The sequence below is a fragment of the Leptosomus discolor genome, chromosome 22 (genome assembly GCF_034619465.1).
Source record: "Leptosomus discolor isolate bLepDis1 chromosome 22, bLepDis1.hap2, whole genome shotgun sequence".
NCBI lineage: Eukaryota > Metazoa > Chordata > Aves > Leptosomiformes > Leptosomidae > Leptosomus > Leptosomus discolor.
Window position 1 is genome coordinate 5,661,885 of NC_141412.1, and position 20,255 is coordinate 5,682,139.

The 20,255-nt window shown below is 55.4% G+C and overlaps 1 protein-coding gene across 1 annotated transcript in view; it reads right to left on the reverse strand.

Annotated features, from left to right (window-relative positions):
* Positions 1-20,255, reverse strand: part of LOC104353049 (protein CEPU-1) — a 343,691-nt gene that overhangs the window by 289,319 nt on the left and 34,117 nt on the right. The window lies entirely within an intron of this gene.

Consider the following 20,255-nt stretch of genomic DNA (forward strand, 5'->3'; position numbering starts at 1 on the left):
TTTTTCTTTTTGGAGACATTCACTACCCACAAAAGCCTTCCCTAGCACAGAAAACATCCTCCGCCACCAGCCCGGCGCAGAGGTGAGCTCGGCAGTCCCAGCCCAGGAGACGCGCTCATTATCGAAGATCCGAAAAGCATTAAAATCACTGAAAAGGTAAATAAAAGAGAGGCGGCGAAGGAGAACGTGGTTGGCAGTGCCTTCTGCTCGTTAGGAAAGGGGGGCACTTAACACTACACAGACAGCAAATTAGCCTTGAATCATCGCCTGCGTTCACCGGGTTTTATCTGCGAGCGCGTTTTAGCCCCGGCACCTCCCTCACGCCGGCAGCCCTGGGGACTCCAGCTTGCCTCCTGTTTATTCCCCAGCTGCTTTGTTGTCTCAGATCAGCCGAGTTAGGGAGCCGTGTCGGCAGAAGATACTTCTGTGCAGCCAGCGAGAAGTTCACACAGAAAATTGATATTCGCCGCAAATTATTTTGGATGATTTACTGGAAGGAATTAACTCGCAGCGACGTGGAGAAAATTCCAACGCTACTGCCGCCTGCCTCCCACCACCGACAGCACAGCGTGGAGTTCAGCCTTAACTTCGTTTTGTGAGGAAGAGGATGGCAGCAGCGTGGAGAGGGCCCTTCGCAGGCCTCAGTCTTGCTGCCCGAAAAAGGGGCTGCCCGCTGTGGCTCCGGGGAGCTCCGACACGGATAGATTTGCCGCGTGGACGCTCGCAGAGCCTCCACGGTTGGGCTGCAGCACGAGCCCTGCAAAACCAAAGCGGACCCAACACGCTCATCCCAACCTACTCGTCAAATTTAGGGCGGGGATGTTCAACCGGCATCCCGCGGGGAGGAGCGTCAGCGCGGCGTTGAGGAGGAACCGGTGCAACGCCTCGCTGATTTGCACAACCGGCTTCAATCACACCTTGGTTTTCCAAAGCGCACGGGGAGGGAGACACTCCCTGCAAACCCCAGGTTGCGTGTGCTGGCACCCTGGGAAGTTTTGAGAGGGGTGGGAGCACCCAGGAAGGGCAGGGACTGTTTCACGCCGGCTCTGCTACCTCCGTGTCCCTGTCTGCAAAAAAAGCAGAGGTGATGCCACTGACTCGATCTTTTTCAGCCCTTTTCAAACCACAGGATGAAAGACTCAGGGCTTGACACAGAGGGGAAAAAGCAGCACGTCACGCTGGGACAGCTCTTCCCTTCGCCTGCAGGTCCTCGTGACCGTCACTTCCGCGGTGCTGCCCCTCACCTCCAAACCAGGGCACCCGAGCGGCCTGCGCTGGGATCCTTGTGACTCAGACTCCCACACAGGGGCTCAGCGTGACTGCCAGGCAGCTCAGCAGAGGGTTACGCTAAGTCTATAGCATTTAGGGATTGCTCTCAGGCCACGAACGCACCAGGGCCAGGCCCGCTCTTGCCGCGACTCCGCTGACTTTGACGGGCTTACAAGAGGGATGAACTCAATCCCTCAATCCTGGATTTCCCTCCCACCACCTCTCTGGCCCCAAATACTACCAGCATGTTTGTTAGGAAGAGGGAGTCCTCCTGCACCTGGGGCTTCCTCAACCATCCATCCATTCACCCGCCCGCAAATGGCAAAACCAGGATGAAAAGGTCCCTCCGCAACTTTACTTGGCTGGAAAAGAGGAGGAGGAGATGGGCTGCAAGCTGCCTCGACATTTCCTGCGTCCTGGGATTGCTCATAACCCTGCCTAATCCCTTGAGTAGCTTAAAGCATCCTCAGGGATCCACTGCTTTACACACTGAGCCCTGCAAAGCCAAGAACAGCGAAGGACACTCGCTGCAACCACGGCCCCACCCAGAGAAGGAGCCCAGCATCCCAGGAGTGAGGATGCCCCGAGGCATCACTGCCCACCTCAAGCCCCATTTGCAGCTGGGGGGATCTGGGCTCCCATCCCTCCCCCGGCACAGGACCCCGTGCTAAATGCAATACTGATTTTCACCCCCCCGGTCAGTTCGAGGCACAGACGTCCCTCAGGCAGGAGTTATCCCGTATTGACCCCCACTCCTGCCCACCGGGGGTCCGCCATCCCCTCCCCACGGGGCACCCAGCCCTGCCACGCTCTGTCTTCCCATGGCCAGTTCATGTAATAGCCTCTACATAACCACCTAAACGCTGCAAACTCTTTGAAATAAGCACGGAAATTGGTTTCCAGGCTCCAGCAGTTTCTAAATAATGGATGTTTAGGATAATAATAATAAAAAAAAAAACCCCACAAACAAGTGACACTCAAAGTGGATTCTAGAGAGGGAAAAAAGAAAAAGTGGAGCGTGTTCTCAGTACAAACCTCCAAGAAAACCTGAAAGAGCACGGGGGGAGCAAGCAGGGACCAAGAACCACCGGCTGCAGCTGCTGATTTAACCCCCTGCTCTCGCAGTAGAGCAAACCTCCTTTCCCTGTGCTCCCCCTGCCCAGTTCCTCTTCACTTGATATTCCACCTTGATGCAGATGTAATATATTTTGTCGGTGCAAAATTTGGGCTGAAAAATGTGCTGGCCTTCAAGAGACGTCTGGATTGGATCGAAGGAGAGAGAGAGACAAGAGGAGGGTGCGTGCAGAGCGCAAGCATTGCAGCCTGGCTCGAGAGATGGAAGGGAACTGAAAATCTGGAAGGCATCAACTTTTGGCTCTCTGTTCGCCAAAAGACATCCTTGGCGATTACGCAAAGCCAAGGACGACTGAACTGCTCATTCCTGTACAGCAACGTCACTTGCGTGCCTTACTTCAGCCACAAAAGGAACCTAATATTCGCCTAAATCCCTAAAACTTTCTTAACACCGGGCTCGCAGCTGGGGTGCACGCGATGGGCACTTCTTGGGAGCTCGCAAGCAGCCAGGAGGTCTTTGTGACCACAGAAACGAGGATTTTGGAGACCGGGGAACAGCTGGGCCATGTGGGAAGAAGGTTGCAGTGCCACTCCAAGGAAAAGCCGTAGGGGGACACGGAGGCAGCGAGTCCCCGCCCGCCGGCTGGCTCTGCGCAGTGCCCCCGCGCCGGCAGAGCGCCGGCTCAGCCTCTTGCCACCGGGCGAGCGCCGCAAGGCTGAGGGGCTCGTGCCTGTGCCGGGGGGACATTCGTGCACCCCAGTCAGGCTCCCTCCCTGCCGAGCTGCGTCAGGGATGAGCACTGCAAGCGACAGCCCTTGTCGCCGAGCCTGGTAAGACCTGTGAGGCGGGTTGAGGTACTTCAGCTGTAGAAATTTGGACCCAAAGCGGCCACTACAGAGACCCCCGCAGCAGGGCGATGCACCCGAGACGCCTGTACTGGTGAGATGCACCTGCAGGGCGCCGCTCCCAACCTTCCCCACAAGGAGCGATCCCACGGCTTCGCAGCTTTTGCTGCTCCCACCGCTGCCACCTCACCTCCCGTCGCAAGGGAGGCAAAGCCAAGGGGGACGGGAAGAAGAGGAGGAAATTTGCTTTTCCCTCTCCAACAGGTATCAACAGCTCGGTCACCAGCGACTGCCCTTCAGGGGAAGGGAAAGTCTCGGAGAGCTGAGCGATGCTCCCCACGGCGAGACCACCGAAGCAGCTCCTGGGTGCCTGGAGGGCAGCGACGCCGACGGGGAGGGGCGCCCGCTTTAATTACACCCAGCGTGTTACCTCTACACGTCGCCCAAATCACATACACGCGTTGTAATTCACTCAAAGGGGCTTTTTTGCCCGAGTCAGCAAAATGAAGAGATTCAATTACAGCCTTTGACTGGGCTTGCTTATTGTTATTTATAATACAATACATCCTGGCTGCTAGGGAGAGAGATGTACCGGTGCTGAAACGTTGGCTGTCTTGCCGGTTAATTGAAACGCCGGCGCCTCGCTAAGACTGCTACCCCCGGCCTCCCCGACGCCGGGTGGTGGCACCTACCTGCTGCACCGTAATAGAGAGGCACTGTCTCCGAAGGACACCTGTGGCAGGAGCAGACCTCTTAACAACCACCAGCTCCTGCGCTCCAAACCCAATCGCCGCCGGGGCACAATGCGGGGTTTCAAATGAATCCTGGAAGAGTGCTTGGAGGAGAACGGCTCTATTTTTGAAGAATGGCACGGGGGGGGGGGATCCACGGCCATTTCCTCTGAATGGCTTCAGACCCAGCTGCACTTTATAAGTAAAGGGATGAATATTTTTTTCCACCCCCTCTAGCCGCCCAGTCTCGCTCCATCTGCGATGAAGTCATGCTACCTGAGCCCTTTCTGTCCCTGCCTTGCTATTAGGGAAAGGATGCGGAGGTCGGAAAGGAACTCATTAGCTGCCGCCGGGGGCACAGAGCGGGAGGACAAGTGGCTTTCCCTCCCGGAGCAGGGTGGGCTTCACTGGGCTCGTGGGAAGAGCTCGGCTCCGCGCCAAGGACTTCACAGCTTGCCTGGATCAAGGCACGGCGCGGATAATTTCCCAGGCGTGCGGCGTCCAGCGCCTCCGATGTGGGCAAACACCCTCTCGCCAACAGCGGCTTCACGAGCAAGCGCAAACCCAAAGCAGGGTTGGCCCGTCTACTCCTCACCCCGCTTTGGGGCAACGCAGCGCCTCGTCCTGCCTCCAAATACCCCAGCTCAGGAATAAATAATAATATAGGGAGCCCACGTGACGCTTGCTGGCTGCTTCTCCCTCCATCTGGCCCTGAGGACGACCTCTGAAAACCAGTATAGACCCACTTGTAGTCTATCTAGCTTCCCCTTTCCTAAACTGGAGATAAACGCAGGCGATAATCAGGAGCACATAAGCATCTGAAGCAGACTGACAGCCCCTGCGCTCCTCCTGGCTAGCGGAGGAGATACCCTCCCATGTAGGCAGCAAGACAGGGGGAGACGCAAGCTCCATGCAAATCTCTCTCCTCTTCCTTGGCAACTTCATCTCTTGATCATTTCTGACAGCCCAAGTTTTGTCAGCCAGACGCATTTAAGGCAAAAAAAAAAAAAACAAAAAAAAAAGGACAAAAAAAAACCCAGAGCAAGTCAAAGCAAGTTGGAGATGCTACTGGGGGAGGGGAGAGGGAATAAGAAGTAGGAGGAAAGGAAAAGTCCCTGGAGATAGCAGTGAATATGTAAACTTTCTCGATTTCCTCTGCCTACTCATACCTCTGTGTGTTAACAACTAGACAGACATCTTGTATATATTTGATAAATAAGCCTCTCCATTTATTCAGGGGAGTGAATTTGTAGCTATTATGATTCAAATGGCATGACAGGTTCTGGATTGTTGTATTTTTTGCTATTGAGTTTACAAAAAAAAAAAAAAAAAAACCCAACATGAAAATTGCAAAATTCAAAGCAATTTTCTCCGGCTATGGATCCTCACAATGCACAGATAGATAGATACAGTTAGATATATATACAAAAAAAATACAAAAGCCAGTCCGAGTGCCTCTTCCCTTGAGACAGGAGGATGAGGGGCGCAATAAATAATTTAGAAATTGCTACCATCACTTGATTCAGAGTGATGGATCTGGCATGTGTTACAACAAGGCACATGCTGTATTCATTACCCATTGAGCTACATTTTAATTTCTCCCTCATTAACCTTATCTGAGACTGGGGTTGTGCATCAAGTCAGATCCTTCGGATGTCAATCAATTCATTAGACGGTTGTTTAGTTTGTCATATGTGCTGTTATCGCTTATTAGACTGCCACGCCGATCAATCAATCACGAGGCAGCGAGGAGCTGGCTGGAAGGGGACGCGCCGCAGCGGGCAGAGACGCAGGCAGGCAGCAGGCAGGAGGCACGCGGCGCTCCGCGGAGGGGGCCGCCTGGAGCAGAGCCCGTGCCTCCGTCAGGAGCGTTACGTTTTGCAAAACAGGAGGGGAAAAATTCAAAGAAAGTCAAATCGCTCCCATTAAGCGCGGCTGAAAACCACAGTTTTGTTTCAGATCATTGAAGCAAACTATCGGTGTATAAGAATAATAATAAGGTTAGCTAAGTGTTTACTGTGAGGGGCTGAAAGCTCAGTACAAAGGACATCACACCACCCGCCTGTCGGCACAGAAAGTCTCCCCTCCTAAGCAATCCTGCCTCTGTTTCCACCTGATACTTGCCTCCCATCGAGTTTCCTCAAGTGTCTCCTGATGTTTCCAAATCAAAGGATCAGAGAAAGGCTCTGGGCTGGCCGGATCTGCATTCCCAACCCAACCCCACCTTCTTGGCGCTGCCGATTGGAGCACCATCACCACGCACGGAGGAAGGCAGAGGCTTCGCTCCCACCCACCCTGCTGGGAGAGAGGCTGCGTTCGGGCTAGCGCCCCCGGGCACAGCCCAGGCAGGACGGGGGTCCTGGGAGCGCCACGCACCCTCCGCCGGAGCCAGCCACGCTCCCTCGCACCATCCACTGGGGTGCCACCGCTACGGCAGGGGGAAGCAGCACGAGAGCACTTGCACGGAGGCACAGCCGGTTTCGATTCCTTCCCTCGGCTACCAGCAAGTCCCCGTGCCGCAACCTCCGTGCCAGCCCAGCACCCCTCCGTGGAGCACCCAGCACCACCCAGCAGCCCAGCAAGGGGCTGCGGGTGACGCTACACCGCCGCAGCCCCGCTCCCCATCAGCAACACCGCCTCCTCCTTTCTCCTTCGTCTCCCCGGCGCGTGGGAGAGCTGAGCCCCTCCACCAAAATAAAATCCAAGACTCCGGCTGACGCCGCGCAAAGCCTTCACGCTCCGGATTCGGACGTGCTTGGCCAAGGGGGTTTAGTTTGCAAGGCTGTTGGGAGGGAGGAAGAGCAGAGGAAATCCCAGCGTGAGCACTTGAGTTCTGCTCAGCGCCTCCCCACCACCACCACCACCACCACCACCGCACAAAACAAGCAACAGCATCCCAGCTTTCTGGCTTTTTCGGTGCAGGGTATTCCCCAGAAAAGTTGGGATACGATTCACCTGCAGCAGAGGCGCTTCGTAGGCTCCCAATTCAGGAAGCCAACCTCACTGCTCAAGTGAAACAAGGGAAAACGGTGAGAAAGAGTGGAAAATACTTTCAGTTCCACTGAAAACATAGCGGAGACGCAGAGCCTGCGTCCAGCATCCGTGACCACCAGCCCAACAATATCAACTACAGCCTTTTCCCTGCAAAGCATCAGGGCGCCCGTGGCTCCAGGTCCTGCAGTATCAGCCAGGACCCCCCCAGCTGCTGTGCCAAGCATCACCAGGTGAAACCACCCCTTCCACCAGCTCTTAGGTGAAGTTAAGAGCCATGGAGAGCCTATCTACCTTCTTCCTCATCAGCAACCTGAGACAGCAAAGCCAAGCAGGTCTGGGCTGTATTTTGCACCAGATCCTTTAAAAATAGTGCCCAGCTGCCGTGGGAATCCCTTCACCGCAGCACGGCAGAGGCAAAGCCTGCAGTAGGTCCAGGATTCCCGTCCCTCTCCCGCGTCCTTGCCCAGCAGAAAAACTAAGCGCAGACACAGAGTGACAAGTAAAATAGCATCCCGCAGCTCTCAAAGGCAGGCTGAGGTCAAACCTCGGCGGGGATGCTCAGGAAACATCTCAAGGGCTCCCTGACCTTCCGTAACCACACGTGGGATGAAGAAGGTCACTCCAGATGCCACCGCAGAAGGCGTGTTTGTGCTAGGACTTGCCACGGAAAGCTTTCGTTTCCCACCAGCGGGAATGTTTGCAGATGAGCGAAAGCTTCCAGAAGGCTCAGCGAAACATCCACATTTTTTAGGGGCTCGTCTGTACCCATTAGCACATCTTAATTGCTGTCGGCACAGAGGAACGACAGACTTTCGCACGTCTGCCGAGTCTGTCTGCCTGCTCAGGGATACGGAAAAACCACCGGCGCACAGCCCTGAATCCCGCAGGCTGGAAGTTCGGTCTCCTCTGTGCACAATCTGTCCCCGGGGCTCCTCAGCTGTTTGCAGGAGGAGACAGGGAGAGGGAAAGGAGCCAACGCTCGTCTCCCAACCCTCCTCTTGGCCAACGCCAGGAATCGCACCGGGGCTTGCCAAAACACGCGAGCGCCGGAGCTGAGCCCGCAGAAACACCCACGATCCCCGTGAGCCAGCGGCCAAGTCACTGTGCACACCGATGCCTTAACGTGCCCACGACGTGGGGACACGGTGAGGTTGCCCGAGGACAGAAAGGCTTCCCCAAACCCTGGAGGGAGGTGGCAGCCGAGGGACACGGCATCTCCTCACCAGCACCGGGGCAGACCCCATCGCAGCTGCTGGGAAAAACTTGGAGCTGCTGCAGAGCATCAGTTAATTCGTAATCATGGAAACGGCCAGCCCGGGTCAGTGGCTGCTGGCTGAGGAGCCGGGGAGTGCTGCTGGTGGTGATCTGTTCATTTTTTTTCATTTCTTTTAAGGGGATTTCATTTTTAAAAGCTGCCTTGATAAGGAATTTAACAGGGCAAAATGAGATTACACCGGAGCGCAGGGCAGCTAAAAGCAGCAGCATTGCTGGGGACTCAGAGGCTGCTGCTTATACTATCTCTCTATCATCACATATATCCTTCTATCTAATCTATCTAGCACCGTATAGACCCTTTAGCTCACCAGCTCTCGCAGTCCTTGCCCTCTATCCATCATCCACCTATTCATCAACACACATCCAGCTCTATCTACCTAGCCATCACTATAAATATCCCATCCATCCATCTCTCCCAATCTATCTCTCATCAGAGAGACCCTTTCCCTCCCTACCTTCACATATATACACATACATATCTATACACACACCCCCTCATCTGTCCATCTGCCATCAGCGCAGTGCTCACCTCCTCTCCCCTTCCACCCCCATTCCTCACCGCACGTATCCTTCTATCTGCCGGCCCATCCATCACAGCTGCTCGCTCACAGGGGCTGGGGTGCCTCTCTGCTCCATTTACTAACCAAGGGCACCGGATATTTTGCTGTGGATCACCAGATCCGTACAGCACCGAACAGCGGGTCCCCTTCTCCCACCCCCCGGCAGCCCTGGAGAAGGGATTGACTGGGTTAACGCCGGGAAAGGCGCCCCGAGCTCCGCAGAGACTCGTCGCTGGAGCAGATGAGGAGCGCTCACCGCTGCTGAGCTCGCTGGGCTGTGCTGGAGCTGCAGATGCCACACCACATGCACGCACAGGCAGGAGAACGGAGCAAAGCCCCGGTTTGGGCAGGAGCAAACCATGGCAGCGTGTAAAACAGAGGCAAACACCGATCACGAAGGTGCTGCCGGCGCGCAGCAGTGATTTAAACTAAAATCCTGATCCCCATGCTGGGGGAGAGCATCAGTGCCCCGGTTCCCCCCGGACCCTGCCTAGCCCGCCCCCCCGAGACGCCTACGCCACCATGGCAGAGCCCAGGTCTCCAAAATCCCACATTCCCTCTCCACATCAGCCACGGACTGAACCACACCGTAACCTGCCCCTCGCTGACTGCCAGGCACCTCCACGCTGGAGCCTACAGGCAGCTTCGGCACGGGATGGCGGGGCGGGGGGATGCTGTCAAGCGGCACCGAGAAGCAAAATTTGCCAGAGAGAAGAAAACACACAAGCGGTGCTTAAAAACTGAAAGCTGCTACTTTAATTACGGGCTTTCTGCTTTATCACCGATAGCGTTTCTCACACATTCATCAGCAAACCTGGTAATAAATCAATCGCGGGTAGCCAGGAGCTGCAGTCTGGCTCCTTCCCTTTCTCTTCCCTGCTCCCTGCGAGCTCTCGCACCATTAGTATGCAGTCCGGCACTGCCAGTCTGTGCATTTCTCATCGGCTTTGGACTGGAGCTGGTATCAAGCGGATGCTCCCAGCGCAGATTTCACACAGCCAGCTTTGGCTGTAGGGAAGGCAGGCGCTGGCGGAGGAGACTGCGGACGTGCCCGCGTCTCTCAGGGCACACGCCCGCACCCTGCCCGCGCGCCGCAGGGGTATTTCTGCACCCATAGGGGTTTTGGGACAGGGGGAGGAGGGGATGGCACAGCCAGGGTGCTCGTGCCCCGTGGCTGGGTGCAGGCACTGGTTGCCGTGCAGGTTCCTGCTCCGTCTGCTCCTTGTTTTGTGCCCAGAAACGCTGATGGCAGGGCCAGGGCGGGGGGCTGCCAGCACGCTGGCTGTGCAGGGGGGCAACCCCTACCTCGGGTACAAAATATTTTCCACGCACTGACATCGGTGCCACAAACCACCATGCCTGTCAAACCCAGACAGAGAACTCGGGTCCAGGGGAGAACCACATAAAGATCTTTTCCTGCGTCTTTGCCGTGCCCTTGCACTTGGGGCAGCCACAGAAAGCAGGTTCTGCAACCTGTCCCAGACCCAAAAAAAGCCAAATTTGCAGGCCAGCCGGGAAGGTGCAACATCCAGCCGCGCTGCACGGGAGCTGCCAGGCTTATCCCTGCTCACACAAATTCCTGGAGAGAATATTGCACCCCCTGACTGCCATCACGACCCCCAGGACAAGGCAAAGTGCTCCTAGCCGGACTGCTGGCGGGGCTGGAACAGGATTCGGCACAGGGAACCGAGGACGCGCAGGCTGTTCGGCACCTGGCCCGCTCCTCGACCTACTGCTGTCCTCTGCAGCAAAACCACCACCAGCTCTGCCGCTTGGATGTGAATTACACCATTCCAAACCCTTCATTTCTCCACTGCCCTTGCATTTCACTGTCACCTGAGCTCCCCAAATCTTTTCCTTTTTGGTCTCCCGAGCGCTTCCGAGCTCCGCTCTCCGTTAGCAGACCCCGGATGCGCCGTGGCAGAGGTCCTCCCCTCGCAGCACGCCGTTACCTGCCGCTTCCCACCGAGCACGCCAGCGCTGCGCAGATGGGCGCAGCAGCAGCCCAGATGCGCACGGCGCACGGCCAGGCTGCCGGGGCGGCGACGGAGAGCGGGGAGCAGCCGTCTCCCCTCCCGCCCCCCTGCTCCCACTCGTGGCCCCCCTGCTCCCACTCGTGACCCCCAGTCACCGCAGCGTCTGCGATGCAAAACGAGGAGCCGGGCTCCCTCCAATTCCTACTGGAGTGAGTGTGAAAATCAACTTGACCTTGAACACTAATTGGCCTTCTAATTAGCACTCTCAGCAGAGAAGCAAAGGATCAGGAGGAGACTGTCTCTTCAGAGGAGGCGGCAGAGCCTCGGCCAGGGGAGGAGGAGCAGCCATCCCTCCACGCTGGGTGTTTCTGCGTGGGTGAAAGGGCGCTTCTGTGTGTTTTAGCTACGAAAACCCCCTCCCCAAGGCTGACTCTGGGGAGTACGAGCTGGCCTGAGCAGCTGGGACCACAGACCGCACCTTCCCATCCCTACCGAGTCTCGCACCAGGTTGCAAGGATCTCCCCGGGATCTCCCCCAGCGCGTTCCCTGCAGAGGAGGTCGGCCCCAGCCCTCCCTGCCCCGGGTCTGCAACTCCATCACACACCGCCCGTCTCCCTCCGTCACTCTCTCCATCTCTCACCCTCCCACGCCAACAGACACGTTTCCCTCTGCTTATTCCCTCCTTTAGCCCGGCATTAGGAGCTGTGGGCTTGACATTTTCATCTGCGGTTATTTACAGGAGGGCAGATCCGCGAAACCGGTCACAGGTGATTTACCCTCGCCACCGGCTCCGCTCCGCACGCAGCCACAGGGGCCAGATAGCTCACTGCAGATATCATTAATTCTGCAAATCCCCAAATCCCACCCTCCTTCCAACCCCTCGTTCTGGGAAAGATGGAAGCAAATGTGCTAAAACTGACGGCAGCCGCAGCCCCACAGGAGCCCCCGCTGCCCCTGCCTCTGGCTGCAGCAGGAGCTGCTCTCCCCCAGCCCCCTGAGTCCCAGGGGTCAGATCCTGCCTGGACCACAGGCCATTAGGAAAAGCATTGCACAAGGAGGGAACAAGACCGTCCATGGAACTGCTTCCCAGCAGCGAGCAACCAAGCCAGGGAAAGAGCTGGGGCCACCCCTGTTTTGGGTCCAGCAATGGAAGGACCCAAATCCAGGGCTGGTCCCACTCCCGTGCGGGGCAAAGCCGAAGAGCAGCGCTTTCAAACGCAAACCCCGGCCTTTACACGCTCCCTTTTGGAAAATAACCCATTGACACAAAGTGATTGCAAGCACCAGAAACCAAAAAGAGACTCGTCTGCTACGATCAACCCGAGGAGCTGCCGGTGAGCTGGGAACTGGGGTCGCAGCTCCTCTTTGGAAGGGACACCTTGGCTCCGTCGGCCATCACCATCCTCCGTCGCTCATGTAAAGAGATGAAGTCACGCCTGCAGCCACCAAGCTGCTGCTCTGCCCTGGCTGGCACAGCTAGCCTTGAATCCTGCTGCCATCGATAAATCCCCATTTATCAGGAACGACGTCCCACCATAGTCGTCCGTCATTAACCAGTGCAGCAGCAGCAGCGGTGCCCAGCCGGGCTGGGCAGCAGCGGATGAGTCCAGCCTCACGTCCACCCTCGGTGCTGCTCAGAGTCCGGACCAGCACACCACCAAGGTTCCAGTAAATCCCAGTGCTCCTGGCTCACACCTTGCTGTGGGAGCGGGAGGGGAGCGTGCCATCCCAGCGAGCTCCCGGCTCCCCGCCTCGCAGCGAGCGGGGCTGGCAGCACAGCCGGGGATTTGGGCCGTGCGCTCACCAGCTGCCACTTTCCTCACCTAGTTGCCTCCCTGACCGTAACTGCTCCTTAATTATTTAATGTGTGTAAAATACCTCGAGACTTTGCATTGGAAGGGAGATGAACTGCGCGACCTAAAATTGGTCTTTTCCATCTCAAACTCCTTGCATTTTATCCTGGGATGAAAGGAGCTCTATTAGGCAAAGCATCAGTATTATTAGATTTCCTTGGAGCCCTAACAAACGGATATTAGATTATTACTGCAGATGCATTTCTAAGGCACTCATCACCAGAGTATCTGGGCATCAATTACACAGATTTAGAGATAAAAAATGCTTCCCTCAAGAGAACAGGGTACAAAACCCCTTCTCTTTTTGCCTCCCTTCCCCATTTCTTCTAAATACATTTGCCTCCCTCCCACCGCCTTCTGCAGAGCCAGAGCTGCTTACAAGGAAAGCTCTCCGGTTGATGGGAAACCCTTCCATCTTTGAAACATCTGAAACAGCAAAAGCTTTTTGTAAAGACTGGCAGGAGTCAGCTGAAGAGATTTCAATGTGCAAATGGACATAAAAAGATGCAAGAGAGGGAATGAAACGCCGGATTTATTGTTCTAAGGACAAAGGATTTGCCATTAGACGAGATGACCCGACGGCCTGACTCCAGCACCTACAGGTCACACAACACACAAAGCCGGTCCTGCTTTAGGGGTGAATGGGAAAAGCTGCCAAGTTTGGGTTTGATTGTGCTGATAACGTCTCTGACAATTCCCTGCATTACTACTGCCATTATGCTAACCCCCAGCAACACCACGGGAACTGGGCTGGATATTGAATACACACAAATCCACGGCTGGAAGTGCTTAAAAGCCAAAGAGAAAAGATCAAAGTTGGAGAGGGAAAACAAGGATCACAGGGCTGGTCTGCAGCAGGGACCAAGACGCTCCTCGTCCCTCAGGTCCCAGCACGCAGCCAAGCCGGTGTGGGACCACGCTGCATCACCCCTGCCTAACTCAGCCTTTCTTGCCCTTCCAGCTTATCTTGCTTCCAAAAAGACTCAACATCACGATGTACACATGGTTTTTAACTTCAACCGTTAGTTCCGGAGATTGTGATTTGGCCCAGTTTCAGATCAAAGCATCGAAACCAATCACTTTCTCCAGCAACGTCAGGCCATGCCCACTCCAACCCATAGCTAAATACTTCATGACTAACCCCACGAGATGCTTCCATGGCCCCTCTCGCAGCTCAGCAACCTCTCCCTTGCTCACACACAGCAAGCTGCCAGGAGGGCCAAAACCTGAACCAGACCTCCTAATTCTTTTTCCAGTCGCTGCAGACCAGGCTCCCTTCCTCCCCGCGCGGCTTCACCCTGCCTCCGCAAGCCAAGCCCAGCTGCTTGGCTCGTCGCAAAGCACCTTCTGCATTGCTGGTGGAGACAAAGCCGGCCGATCCGGCAAGCCCAGCTTTGTGCATCGGCCAGACCAGCCACCGCACAGCGGGGTAAGCGGCTCTATTTCACTCAAAAAAAAAGAAAAGCTTTCAAAAGCGCCCGCCGCTTCTATCCACGGGCAGGACTCCAACTTGGAACCAGGAGCGGGATCTCCCCCTGCAATCCCAGCTCTGCCCTCGCCCACGCCAGGAGCCCTGCGTGCGAGGCGCTGCTGACCACGTGACGCCCCAACGTATAGACGCACACGTACGGCCCTTCCAGCAGCCAGATGCCACCTCCAGGCAGCACGGCTCCTGCCAAACTGCCTCAACATCGCTGCGACGGATGAGACGTCCCTCTGTGCGAAACCTGCCAGCCCTGGGAGAGGTTTAACCCCAGCTTCAGGGGTTCAACACTTCTTCAGGATGGCTGGCAAGGCCTAGCTCATCAGCAGAAGAAATCCTGACCAACCTGGCGAGCCACGATCCCGTCATCCTGCAGGGAAAAACGAGTGTGACTCCACTGGTGCCACAGGAGAGAAGAGGAGGAGCCCGGGCTCAGCTCTGGGGCATGCTGAAGGGAGAGGGCTTGGGGTGGGCAGGACCCTATGCAGAGGGAGAGAGCACAAGCAGCGGGATTTGGCTACATTAGAGGAGAGAACGGTTACCAAAAGAAGCACAAATGCAAGAAGAAGAGCACCACTCCCACCCCATCACTGCAAGACGTTCCCACCACCACCCAGGCAAAGGGCTAGCACAGGGGGACAGCTCGTTGATGCGATGGGACCCAACGCTGAGTGCGGATGCCAGGAGCGGCCAAAGCTCAGAAGTTAAAGAACAAAAACCACCCCCACACCCCTTCCGGATGATTTTACAAGTTACAAGGTCAATGCACTCGGTCCTTTCTCTGGCAGAGATGCAGCTCGACCTTGGGCCGCTGCTCTAGACGCAGTTGTGACGGCACTTTCCGACCCCAGCGAGGGTCAGGCACCAGCAGCGTTGCTGTGCATCTCCCAGACCCCTGCCGTGCTCCGCCTGGACCCAGGGGATCTCTCACTGCTAAAGCCCCACAAGACTGCAGGTCCCCTCCTCCCCTGCCAACCCCACGGCACGAGCTGTCAGAGCAACTCCATCAGCGCCTTCAGTACCTGTGCTGAGGAGGCAAAGACATTCCAGGAAATCACCGACCCTGCACGGGTTTATAAATGAAGAGGAGGGAAGGTCTCCCAGAGGTTCAAAGACCCTTCTGGTCCTCCTCTCCTCCAGACTCTCCTCCACCGCAAGCATCTCCCCACGTTTCAAGAGCAACTTCAGAAATCGATGCTCACTGAATCACAGTTAGCTCCTTTGGTTTATTTATTAGTTTCCCTACTCGAACTCAAACCTCCGTCCGCCCGGGGAGAGCAGGGGAAGAACCACCCGGCGCTTCACAAGCACAAACACCGCGGGAAGGGAAGAGACGACGCTGAGATGCGGGAAGGGCAGAAGACCCACCAGGCACAACGTCGGGCGATGGATACAAGATCCGGGAGAAGGGGGCCTCTGCATGCTGGCTGTTGAACAAGGGATTTCCTGAGGATTTTTTCTCGATTTTGCACCACCTGGGCTGCGCTCGATGCACCAGCCCTGCTGCAATTCTCCTGTGACAGCGGGTTAAAGGAGAAAAGCAGCCAGTTATCAGAAACCCCTGGCAGCAAGGACAGAGGGGCACCGGGGCACACGTCCTGCTCCGATTTCTCCACCGGCGAGGTCTCTCCATCAACCTCGCCACGCATTAGCGGCCACCTTTGCCCCAGCCAAGCATCCGATGCTCTGGGTCAAGGACTGCCTCTCTGAAGCGAGGAGGCAGGACCAGCAGTTTCCCGTCACGGCTCTGCCCACGGTGACATGGGCAAGTCACAGGAGCTCCTGCTTGTGCAACGGGCACCAAGTCCTTACACCCCGGCATCACAGGGACTAAGACCCACCGGGTCTTCTCCAGAGCCCTCTCCTGCAGAGCAGAGCCCTGCCGCAGCACCCACGTCTCGCTTCTCCACCGGCCGGGGCTCACCTCAGCAAAGTTAATTGCACGGACGGCAGCGCCCGAGCAGAAGGCAGCCGGCAGGGCTCTCTGGAAAAGCCAATTCCCACAACGAAGAGCTGATGGGATTTCTACGTGGAAGGGAGCAGAGAGGGACAGGGGTGAGGGAGCCCAGGGCACCCCAGACAATCGCTCCGCCGGCGCTAACGTGCGGATGAATAGCCACTGCCAACATCTGCTGAGAAATACCTTCCCCGCTCCACACTGAGAGCCGCAATCTAATAATATCCCATCTGCCCCCACCCGCCTTCTCCATCCCTCCCCCACCCAATTACCGAGCCTGACATTATCCGTCATCTTCCCTTTGTGTCGGCGAGGATCCAAACGCAGACGCCGGGAAATTAATAATAATTGTTGTGTCAAAAAGCGGGATGTAATCAGGATGCGGCGTGGAAGCTAATACAAACACAAACAAATGGTATTTATCCTCCCGAAAGATCCCTCCCCTCCCTTCCCTAAGGGCCACTGATGATAATACTCATGGAAGAGATGAATCAGTGCTAATATAGGGATTAGGAATAGATCCCAAACCCCAGCCTGGGCTGCAATCAAAAGGAGCGCTCTTAATTGAAATTAGAGCTGGGATTTCGGCGCCTCTGCAGAGATGGGTTAAGCCCATCGGGGCTAAACAGAAGGGAAAATAAAAATAGCATCTTTATTCGAGAACAAGAAGGTGGGCAATGAGGGGAAAAAAAAAAAAAAGATCCTCTACGGCTTTGGCACACCTGGTTTTCACAGCCCTCGCTTCTGAGGCTGGGTTTTGTCCCAGCGCCGATTCCCGCAGGCAGGGCAGAGACGATGCGCTCCCGCTCCTCACGCAGGCGCCTCTCTCTCCCTTTTCAGCTACGAGCGCGGGTTCAGAAAGGATATTTCAAGATCAAACTGCGCCTCCCGCGCGCCAACGAAACCTGGGGCGAGCTGAGCTCGGGGTCCTGTTCCCTACCCTTTCCCGAAACTTTTTACCACTCTGCGAGTGAAACACGCTCTTCGCTCTGATGCTCGCGCCAGCCAAGATAAGTGCCCTCGCTTTTATCCCTTTTATTCGGCAGCCGAGGCGCGCGGGCACTAAAAGCGAGGGAGAGAACCCCAGAAAAAAGGCACAACTCCTGCTTTTATTGGTGCTTCAGCTCCCGCGTCCCTCTGCGCCCCGGGACCGACATCCTAAGCAGCAGAAAGACAGCCTCCTCTCCTGCTGGCTCACCCCAACAAGCAGCCCCCAAGCTCAGCCATTTTTTCAGAGGGGATTAATTCCTCCTAAACCCCAGTCCCAGGCAAAAGGGGTGCTGAGGAGCCAGGTACTTCATGGCAGCATGTCACTTTCTCTCTTGGCAAAGGCCTTGGTGATGACTGACTCCTCTTACCTTCTCTCTTCCCGGCCCTAAGCATCACCCTGAGCGATCCCTCTCCATGGATGTTACTTTAAGGAGTCTCGCACACATGAGAAGCGGAAAATAGGATCCAGCCACGGTTTAGTCCCACAAGCCTATTAGCAATTCCTGTGCTTTAATTTCAAATTAGACTTTACTTCTAAAAACAGGTTTCTAAATTCTTGGCTCGGGAACGGTGCCACAGTCTGTGCCTTCCACTAGCAAATACGAACCTCGACTAAAAACACGCCTAAAAATAAATCAGCCAGCTCCAAACACTCCCAGTCCCAGCAAAGGCTGGGATTTGGCTCTGACCTTCACCCATCTTGCTCTGGCTTCCCCCACCTCGAGCCTCCCCTGACCCTAGCCCAGTTGTGCAAAAAGCCCAGCCAGAAAAAAAATCACATCTCCAGAGCAGAGAGGCAGAGGGAAAACCCTCTGCGCCGCCGCCTACGAGCCCGTGCAGACTTAATTCATCCGCTGGGTCCTTCAGGGCAACCCAAGGGGTTGCAGGTCAAGACTCAGTCAAGTATGGTCAGTTGAAGATGACTTAGATGCCTTCCTACACCCTGCCTGAACTTTCTGGATCTCTACAGCGTCCTCTCCAGGAAAAGCTGGCACAAGAGCCAACACGAGCGCGTTCAAAACCACCACAGCAGCGAATCTGACATTGCTGCTCACCCCAGCTGCGTCGCTCCGCGACCACGCTGTGGATTTTATAAGCCCCCTTGCATCCCGGCCAGACTTCGATTTATCCCCTCAAGCTGCAGAAAGCTTTGCAGACACCAAGCTGACGAGACTGTTGTGACGACCAAGATTTCAGGCAGCGATCCGGTTACACAGAGACCAGAGTTTTGAAGACCACCCATAAAATTCCTCCACAGCTTTCGTTGGTAGTCAATTACTAGCGCGCCAGCGATCCGGCTTTGGATTAGCCTTAAGACTAGACTTTGAGAGCAGCTCCCAGCTCTGAAGAGCCTGGCTCACCACACACTGAGACACTGAAGCCAGCACAGGTCTTGAGGCCCGTCCAGAGCTAAATTGATTTTAAACACAGGCACCATCGAGAAATTCGGCGCTTTCGCAGCCAGACGCATTTGGAGTTGGTTTGCAGCTGGGCAGAGAAGACCATCAGGAGGTTCAGGCATGAACAGCTAAATCAGCTCCCCAAGGTTGCTCAGCGGGGCAGGGAGTCATCTCATCCAGCTCCTGCTCCCAAAAACTTGGTCCAACACAGAAATCTGGCTCCTCTATCAGGCGCGGAGGTTGATGCCTCCAAAAAACCCCCACCTAAGGATGATAGGAACGTTTGGCACTGCCTCTCGCCCCGCTAACCGCCCGACATGCGGGCTGGACCGCAACCTCCACGCCCCGGAGCTGCTGTAGCAAATTACAACGCTCCACCTAAAGAGACTGCTCAGAAAAAGCGAAGGCCCGAGAAGTTCTCGTTCCTCCCGCCACCGCTAAACACGCGCTTTATTCCCAGGCTGATTTTCCCGTCTGTAAAGCACATGTCCGCACTGTGGGCATCCCGAGGCTGGACAGCCTCCAGGTCCTCCTCCCAGCTGCACCATCCCCTCGCCGAGCTGGTGCTGTGCCTACTTGATCCCCTGCTCAAGCAACAAATTACAACAGCAAAAGAGGAGCCAGGTGAGGACAAGACACGGCCGCTCCGCAGCAAAGCCCGCACCCACGGCGGGGCTTGCGGCTGGGATCATGGATTGTTGCGAGCATGAAAATTCATTCATATGAATTTGGAATATAATACCTGACACAAGATGTATCGCTGCTGCCACGCTGCAATCCCAGATAAGGACACGGCAGTAACAGATGGAGGAACAAGGCACTTATCTTGTTAGCTGATGGATTTATCTCTCCTTCCCCCACCCTTCCCTACATATTCCATAGTGTGCAGAGAGCCACGTTCCTCGGCAGGGCAGCATATGGAGCACGAATTGATTTCTTCCTAACACCCCCTCCACACTTTAATTCAATAAGAGCTGGAGTGGCGGATAAACAGCTTGTTGTGCTAGGAAAATTTCAAAACAGTCAAGAAAATGTCAAACTGTCTTTTTTATGAGTGCCTTTTTTTTTTTTTTTTTTTTTTTCCCCTCTCCTTTTCTTTTTTTTTTTTCCCCTGCTCCTCCTCGGGTGCTCAGCACGGTGGCTGGCAGTGAGGAGCTCAGTGTCTGGAGAGAGCGGTCCTTCCCCGGCTGCAGGGAGGCAGGCACCAGAGCATCTACTGTCAGGCCAGTCCACGGCAGAAGGTGGCTTCAGTCCCATCCTTGGATGGAAGCTGGGAACAGAGTAGCTCTGGGTAAAAGATTAGGCAGATGGTTTCATCTGGCAGCTCCCTTAATCTCATTACTGGAGCTGGTGGAAGTTTTTAATGCGATCTCTCTTTCCTTTTCTACCCTCACTCCATTCAAAATGTCTTTTTCCCTAAAAAAAGAGAAGACTTATTTCTGTGGTCGTTTTTGTTAGGGACGAATAAAAACTTTTGGAAAAAAAAAAACATATTCCATTTTTGGTGTCCTCTCCCTCTCTTTCAGTGTTTTATTTTAGCTCTGAAAAGAAGGAATTATTACAATGGAGGAAAAAAGCACAATTACACATTTTCTGGATCTGGCTTAAAAATACGGAGCATTTTGGAAACACCAGGGACTTGCTTCTGAAGACCACAAGCCACCTCGCGCGCTCGTGCCCTGTACCACGTCCCCTTTGCCGGTAACCCAAGCAGAGGCCATGGCTGTGGTGTGGGAGTTTATCTGGGGACGCGGAGATCCGGCCCTGCGTGGACGCCAGCACGTCCCACCATCGCTCAAGGGTCCCCGCAGGCCTCCAGACTTGCAGACCTCTCCCACACACCACGC